Raw genomic sequence first — 8,611 nt, 5'->3', positions numbered from 1 at the left:
TAGGGAATTGTTGCCTTTTCCGTTCATCTTACATCTCTGTTGTTGCCCCATTTGTTTGTGTCTCAACACCAAGAGGAGTTTTAATCCTGCAGGTCAGTGATCCAGTGACCCCAAGTTCCAGCCCAGTGGTGCATGAGCCATTTTAACTTCCACTGTCCACTGTGCACCCTCCAAAGCAGCAACCTTCTTAACTAGAGTATGAGCTTCTGGAAAGTGCTTATTAATCACTGCAGTTGCAGTTCCTGGGCTTGTTCTTGTTGCTGGGTGCTGAGGGCTGTTTCTCAAGTGTAATGGCCCTTCAACCTGTTAAGAAATGCCCCTCCCCCCTTTTTAATATCCTGCCATAAGATTAATCGTTCAAACGTGTTTCCACATGCAAACACCTCGATAAGATCTTACTTAATAAAAAGCAAGCAGAGACTTACTTTGGAGAACATATGTCTTTTGAGGAATTCAAAGCAAATTGGAGACAGCTTTGTAAAATGTCTCAGGAAAAGTAAAAGTTCTAAATGAGAACATTTATCATCATCATAAATTCATGTGAGCTGTCAAGTCACAATAAAGATTTTAACTCATTTTGTCTCAGGCAGCCTTTTCCACAGGGGACCTTCATTAACAATAGTCCCCGCTTGACCTGCTCCTGCTCAGCCACGTCTCCCACCATGGAGGACAGGGTGTGAAATATATGTTTTCAAATGGATGTCATTGATTTTAATATACCTTTAATAATATTGCAGTTCAGTGTTTTAATTACTCATACTTTTTGGTACTTCCACCCTCAGGCAATTTTATCTAATAAATCTGATAAGTGCCATAGATTCTGACACCCTGATATTGGATGGCGAGCTTATGCCATGGGGGAGACCGTTTCCTCCGTAGTGGACTCAGAGATAGGTCAAAAGTATACTCTGAAGAACCCAGCCACTCTGGCCTGCTGCCCACTGAAGAAGGGAGGTTTCATATCCTTAGCAACAATGAGACACACTTCTCTGGCCTGTTGGAGCATCCCAGGAGAATCCTTTATGGTTCTGTTCAAATGACAGCCTCATTGGGTCATAAACCCTCTCTACCAAGTTGTTTTAGTTTCCTACATGATTCCAAGCAAATACTATGAAATGTGTTCACTCGAACAATGGGAATTTATTAGCTAACAGTTTTAAGTCTGAGAAAATGTCCAAATCAAGGCATCATTAAGGTGATGCTTTCTTCCCAAAGACCAGCTGTCTACAATACTTGGCTCCTCTGCCACATGGCAAGGCAGGTAGCAGTGTCTGCCAGTCTCTTCCTTCTCTTCCAGGTTTCACTGCCTTCAGCTTCTTGCTTCTGTGGCTTTCTCTCTCTGTCTGAATTTCATTCTGTTGATCAGTGTTGAAGCACCACAATTCAAGGAGCTGATTTGTTGGAGAGTAATGAAGATTGTAAATTATGGATACTTCCATTACTGGGAGAGATGGGATCAGAGGGAATGATAGATAAGGAACAGATATTTTAGCAGGGATGGATCAAGAAAGGTGGTTAGAGCTAAAGTCATAAATTGCAAGCACGTGCCCAAACATACCTCTCAGTGGTGCCTGGCTCAGGTCTGGGAGGCAGGTGAGCAAACTCAAAGAAATCATGCAAGGCTGACATTAGGATCCACCTTGTGGTTATTCAACTAGAGTACAGCAGAATGATAAACTCGAAAACATGATGGTGTGGTTCAAGGAAAACAGTTCTCTGGAAATCAAAGTTCTTGCAAAAACTAGAAGGCAAATTATAGCCTAGAGAGGCATAGAAAAATAGTTGGTACCAAGCAATTGGGATTCCTTGGTCTCAGGTGTATGAGTCAAACACTGGGGAGCACCCTGGGAAGCCTGACATTCACCATCTTGGGGCTGATCTGAAACCTTGAAGGGTCTGGCTAAGGACAGACCTGTCTGGAGATGGTCTTTAAAGAGCAGTAGTTTCTATGTAGGATTATAGTAGACTTACTAAAGTCTGGGAAGAAGATACTTGACACAGTCTATCCTTTTTTATATCAGTTCATATCTAATTGAAATGAATAACTATAACTGTAAACCACTGAGTAACTCAAACAGAAGCTGCAGACTGGCTTCTCCTTTTCTGCAAGCAGCCTGTAGGTGTTTTTCTTAACTCTGTATACACTTTGGCCCACATTCCATATTTTAAAAACTTTGGTTGCCAAAAAAGACCACCAGAAGCATTTGCTGTGTTACTGCTTCACTCATTCATGACACTGGACTAACCCCAGTTGCCATTTAGTTTCCAGATACCAGACTTGGCATGTTTGCCATGTAACAAATTGATTAAACCCCTCTTGTTTCTCTTAAAACTGTAAAAATTCTTTTAAAGTAGAGTATAGAATAAGGTTGGCCTAAATTGTTTTAATTTACATATATCTAAATGCAAATGCTAGGACTAGATTCTAGAGAAATATCATAGCTGTCCTACTTAGAACAAACATTTGCAGTATAAAAATGTCTAGATGAAAATAAAGTATGACTAAGCCAGATGGACAGTGAAGTGATATAACTAATAAAAGTTTAAATAAAGTAATTGGTTTTATGATTTTGAAAGTAACAAGTAAGAATCATAGAAAACTTAAAATACAGAAAATTATAAAGAAAAAAGTCACCCACAATTCCACTACCCTGAGACACTTGTTGAAGAGTTCCTGTGCCTTTTCTCTATATGGATATAAGAAGTTTGGATTTTAATCATAACCTTGGGATGCAAGACATGTCATGGTCCTTTTTGCCTTCAAATTAAATTTAATGTGAGACCCCATCTGCAGAACTGGAGGAAAATGTCAGCCATTATTAACCCCTATCTATACTGGGTGGAGGTTGGGTGGAGGCGATGTTTTCCAAAAAGGTTTTATGTGATCATACACAATTAAGAACATTCTGGAAAGGGACTTTTTCTACATTCCACACTGTTTACCACTGTTGAACAATCTTTTGAAGCCAGGCATAAAGATCAGGCAGGAGGATCTTTGCTGTGCCCTCCCAATTCATGGCTTGAGTGTTCAGTCTTCACCAACCCCAGTCCCAAACACACTTGTACTACTATTCCTTCATAAGTCCTTTTACTAGTGTGTTGGGTGTCACCACAGGAATGGGAGACTGGTCTCCATTAACTGAGGAACCTGAAAATAAATCCCCATCTACTTCTCAGTGATGGGATAAGCTCCCTAAACCTCATGTCAATTCTCTTGTTCCCATCTCCTCTCCAAAAACTCTTGCCTCCCTGCCACCTCCCCTGCCCACCCAACTTGGCCTAATCTCCACTAGGAGACAGGTGGAAGTGGCCATGGGAGTGGCTGGCCACTTCTACTTTGGCCCTCTTACAAAGTATCCACTGAGACGAGAGCAGAGACCAGGCGGCCTTTTTGAAATAGTGGGAGGAAAACATCTATAAGCAGAAAGAACAAAACCACCAAGTTAATTTCCAATACATTTTCCTGACATATTTAACTGATATAACTAGGATCATACCATTTATTCAATTTTCTACTGTATTATTTTATTTTCATTATAACATAAGCATTTTTCAATGATAAAAACCCTAAGTAAACGTGATTAAGAACTACATAGTGTTTAAGCACAAGAATGCATTCTATGCAGAAAATATTGGGATAAATAGCTTAAGATAGGAGTTAAAAGAGGACGCTATGGAACCAGACTATCAAGACAGGACTCACAGCTCTGCCACTGATGATTAGTACTATCTTGTTAAGCTAATTATAAAATGGGGGTGATAACAGTATGTATTCATGTTGTGAAAATTAAATGAGATAATATGTGTGAAGCCGTTAGGAAAGTGTCATGCGAACTATTATTTCACTACATTGAAGTTGCGTCATTAAGATGATGGACTCTAGATAGTCCTTGCTTTAGTCTGAGTGCTGTTCTCCATCATCTGTGTGGCCATGGGTAAATTACGTAGCTTCTCTGAACTTCAGTTTTCTCATCTATAAACATCTTTTCAGGGTTGTCCTGTGGATTAAATACAATACTAAAGCACGATGTCTGGCATAAATCAAGTGTTCAGTATGTTATGACTTAATCTTTCTGCATTGCCTGTGCCTAACACAAAGCCTTCTAAATAGTAAGTTCTCAAATTATATTTGTTTAATGGTTGACAGAATGAATAGATGTTCATTGATTAAAGAGTTGGGTCACAATGTACTTATGTGAATGTGAACGTTTATTAAAAAACAGGAAGGATGCGCACTAACTAGATAATGGAAAATGCTTATGTAAATGAGATCGGGAGAGGGTTAAGGGGATTTCACTTTTTCTCTATTTAAAGTTTGCAGTGAAAATAAATCCATATTTTACTTTTATAATTTAAAACAAATTTTTAAAAATGATTCAACCTGAAAGCAAGCAAACATACAGAAAAAAATAGTGTTTTGCAGGGTCCTAGGTTTGGTTCATGGGTCATACTGGTCCAGGTGTCATGAAAGAAGGAAGGTGGCATATGTATTCCAGATCTTCCCAAAAGGCTGTCTATCATCTTGCTTTATATTGATCTTCCCTTTGAGTCTGAATCCACACCTACCAAAGGCTGTCAGAATTGGCTTTTACCCCTGAATCAGTAATTTTCACATATGTGAGGAAAGATTTTCTTGGAAATTGAGACAAAATAAAAAAGAACATTTCACATCACCATTCAAGGAACACAAATCCATCTCGGAGCAATATCTTAAGTTTTGACACTCCTCCAGGTAAAATGTTTCCATTGTAATAGATTCCATTAAATGCTTCATGTTGAGGTGAAATGGTGAAAAATTGTCTTATGTTGAGCTTAGCTCAGTTGGCAAGGTCATGAATTTCTCTGGGTTTGATGTTTCTCTGTGTGCTGATGGTCACTCACCTGTTGCTAGTAGCCTCAGAGGTGAACTTGGTGAAGAGGTGGTTAGTTAGCTCTCCAATAGACTTTCTTGGCAGGTTATGCCACCCCAAGCAGCATTTGGCAGTAGCTGCTCACAAATGAGGGCACCATGAACACAGATAAGCTGCCCATGGGATGGAATTGAACATTCTAAATGAAGGCACTGACCATTGGGTGTGCTCACCTGTCTCCTCCTGCCCAGCCCCTTGAGCTTGTCTGGGAGTTCATTTATCTGCTCTGCATTATATCTCACCTCTTTCTCTAGAGGCGCCTGCCATTTGGCTAGAGGATTATTTGAAATGGTGCTCTGAGACCTGGGGTATTCACTGGTCCTAGAGCAAGGAGAGAACACCCAGGTAACAACTAAGAGGAATGCCTGTGTTGACTGGAGAAGTTGCACTTCATCCCTGGATGTCAGAGAAAATGGTTGGAATTAGATCAGATGCCATTGTACCAAGTAAGCAAGAAAAGACAGGACTTGGAATTGATGGAACAAATCCTGGGATAGAAAGAACAGTTTCAATGATACAACCAGGTACAAAATTGGAAGTAGATAAAATGTTGCCTAATGGTCTTCATCCGTTGCAGTGGTTTCCATCCCTCTAGAGTCTTGTCATGATGGAAAGAGCACAGAAGAAGGTCACACCAAGATTGTTTCAAATCCTGGTATTGCCATTTACTGACCATTTGGCTTTAGCTATGTTCTTTATCTTAGAAGGCCTTCAGTTTCCTTGTTTACAAAATGGAGATAATAATATCCAGCTCATAGGCCTATGATAAGGAATAAAGAGATTAAGCAGTTAGCATATGGTAAATTTTCAGTAATGATAACTGAATTATTAGTGGCTTTGTATGTACACCCAGAGCATGGAGCCCATCCAATCCCAGCCCCCCAGCAACTTGATATCTGACAGTTGTCAACCAACTTGTTGATTTGATAACAGATTTGCAGTGTTATTTTTCACAGTTACAGTTTAATTGAAGACTTTATGAACTATTTTCTTTTTAATTAAAAAATTTAAAATAGGTTACACATTCACATGGTTCAAAAATAAAAGCAGTATATAAATGTTTACATTGAGAATTTACTCTTATCTCCAATCCCATTCATCATGTTCCCTTCCCTGGCCAGGTAACCACTCTCATTAGTTTGTCTTGCATCTTTTCAGTGTATCTTTATGCAAATAGTGAGCAAGAATAAATATGGATTCTTATTTTTTCCCCTTTTATAGAAAAGTTAACATATGCACCAATCTCTTCATGATATAACTCAAGTTGTTTTGAATTTTTGCTATTTAGCAGAATTCTGAAATACATAATCTTCTATATTTGTCATTAATTTGTGCAGATTTTCCTGCAAGATTGATTCCTAAGATTGGGTTTGGTAAATCTAAGGGTAAATGTATTTGTGAGTTTCATAGCTATTGCTAAATTCTCCTCAATCTGGATTGTAGCCACCAACAATGCTATAAGAGCATCTCTTTGCCCAGTTTCACACATAAAAAAACATTAAATTTTCATGTCTTGGCCAAGCTTGTAAGTGAAAAATGGTATCTGAGTATATTTTTAATTTATATTTTTTTATTATGAGTACAGTTGAGCATCTTTTCGTACATGTAGAGGGAGATTTAGGTAGCATGCATGAAGTCCACCTTCAGCTATGCCGGAGATGTGCAACATGGCCGCCAGGGCTGATACAACAATAGCTTAAGTTACCCTCAGCCTTCTTTACGGAAGTAGTTCGCGCCAAAAGTGCTAGTTCGCGCCAAAAATGCTAACCCCACATCTGCCATCCGCCCTAGCAACAGCAGCCACCAATCCTAGACCGCCACGAGCCCTTGCTAGCCACTTCCCCTTCTCCTAGAGTATATATGCTCTGCCTCTTCAATAAAGTTTTGCAGCTTGATCAGAAACCTGTCTTGCTGTCATTCCTCGTGTCTCTTGTCCCATACCATTCCTCCCTTACAGGTATCAGAGCCTCCGTTGATTGTCCCGCGGGTCGGGACAGTACATTTAGAAGTCACCAATAGTTTTGTTTTTTCTTTTCCTTTTTTTTTTTTTTTTTTAGCTACTGACCTACAAATATCCAAAATCCAAAGTAATGAACAGCTAATGGCAACTGTTTCGCACTGGGGCAAGTGGGAGGGAGATAATTTGGGGATTAGAATCTGTCAATTCTTTCCACTTTCTTCCCATACCCAATGTAAACAGTTTTGCTTTTTTCTAGGGTAAAACCTGCTTCCTGATATCCCGGGAGAACTTGCTTCTGACTGGAGAATGGTGAGGATTTGGGAAGAAGGGAGTCTGTCTTCTGTGTGTGTTAGGTCATGCATGGTATGAAAAGTGGGCTGTGAGTCAGTAAGTCTAATAAAACCACTTTGTTTAATGTCCTACCAACTTTTTCATGCAATTTCCAAAGAGCCTCCTGTGAAAATCTCCACAAGAAAGATGATCACCTGAGTTTGCAGATTTTACACGAGATAGCTCCACAATTTCTTGGGAGAAACCACAAAGCCATTCAATCATTCCCTTTGAGATGAGAATAAATAACAACACTGCCACATAAATAGCATCAGTTGGCCATGGGGCAAGCTGTCATTTCCAGAAGGGGATGTGGTTTATATCCCAGGGTGCAGCATATGATCATATTAAAAAAATTCCAAAGAGAGCAGAAATTCAAATGGGTTCATTTTGTCATTAAACTGCCTGCAGGTGTTCTATTTAGGTCAGGTGCCACATTCTCAAATCAGAAGGAAAGGAGTGGGCTTTTGCTTAATTCATTCAATACCAGAAGAAAATGAACATTTTTTTTTTTTTTTCATGACAAACTGGAATTTGCCTCAGATGAGCTTGGCAGATTGCTGGCCTGTGGTCTAACTTTGTCTGAGAATGTCACTCCATTCTTCCAAAGTTGCCAGATCAGAGGCCAAAAGTAAAAAGAATGGGGCTTTTCTAAAACTGTTGGATGATATCCTCCCCACAATCCATCCTGATGTGTCATTGCAAGTGTCTGGATGACTAGGGACAGAGGAAAAAAAAAAAAAAAAGAGAGGCCTTCTTTAGCCTAGATATGGCTTCTGGTAACACAAAATAACCAAGGGATATGATGGGTTCAGGACATCTATAACCAACCTGGACTGGATCAGCATTTCTAAGTTTTTAACCAAGAAATATTGATTTATGTTTATTATGCTTTATGGCACTTTAGAGCAATTTATAACACTTACATTAAGGAATGGATGGGCTGGGAAAAGAGCCAATATGGGCAAGAAAAAAGATGAAGTGCTGTCAGGAATAGCAACTTTCAAGTATCAGGTGCAATTTCTTGCTTTTGCATTTTATCTGGACTATTTAACATGAAACAAGAAAATTATTATTGATTTTTAGTTATGCAAAGAAAAATTGAGACAAGTTGGATAAACCTGAAGCAGTTCTTAAAACACACACATATACACATGCATACTTGTAGCCTCAAAACTTAAAAGAAAACTAAAACACAAAAATAAAATCCTTTTCCACATACTTTTAAAAAATACATTTAAGTAGTGCTATTATGGAAAATAAAAGGAACAAATAGTACTGTATAAAATACGAGTTTTTACTTCAAATGTGACTTATTTTAATAAAAAAACAAACAAAAAATGCAGCACAATACTGTGGAGATATGCCAAGACAGCCTTTTCTTCCTTAATAAATTGTAATGAATCAGGAA

General features: G+C 38.8%; 1 long non-coding RNA gene across 2 annotated transcripts in view; it reads right to left on the bottom strand.

The window, feature by feature from the left end:
- Positions 1-2,173: 2,173 nt before the first annotated feature.
- Positions 2,174-8,611, bottom strand: part of LOC119531777 — a 75,137-nt gene continuing 68,699 nt past the window's right edge. Inside the window, exons 4-5 of one of the 2 annotated variants that reach the window (XR_005216407.1) lie at positions 8,127-8,246; positions 2,174-5,670 (exon numbers count right to left, since the gene is read on the bottom strand). This is a non-coding gene — a long non-coding RNA (uncharacterized LOC119531777). The remainder of the gene's footprint in view (positions 5,671-8,126; positions 8,247-8,611) is intronic. The other variant, XR_005216406.1, reaches the window with a different exon arrangement.

The sequence above is a fragment of the Choloepus didactylus genome, chromosome 1 (genome assembly GCF_015220235.1).
Source record: "Choloepus didactylus isolate mChoDid1 chromosome 1, mChoDid1.pri, whole genome shotgun sequence".
Taxonomy (NCBI): domain Eukaryota; kingdom Metazoa; phylum Chordata; class Mammalia; order Pilosa; family Megalonychidae; genus Choloepus; species Choloepus didactylus.
The sequence above is the reverse complement of the archived record's forward strand: the minus strand, read 5'-3'. Positions and strand labels throughout refer to the sequence as shown.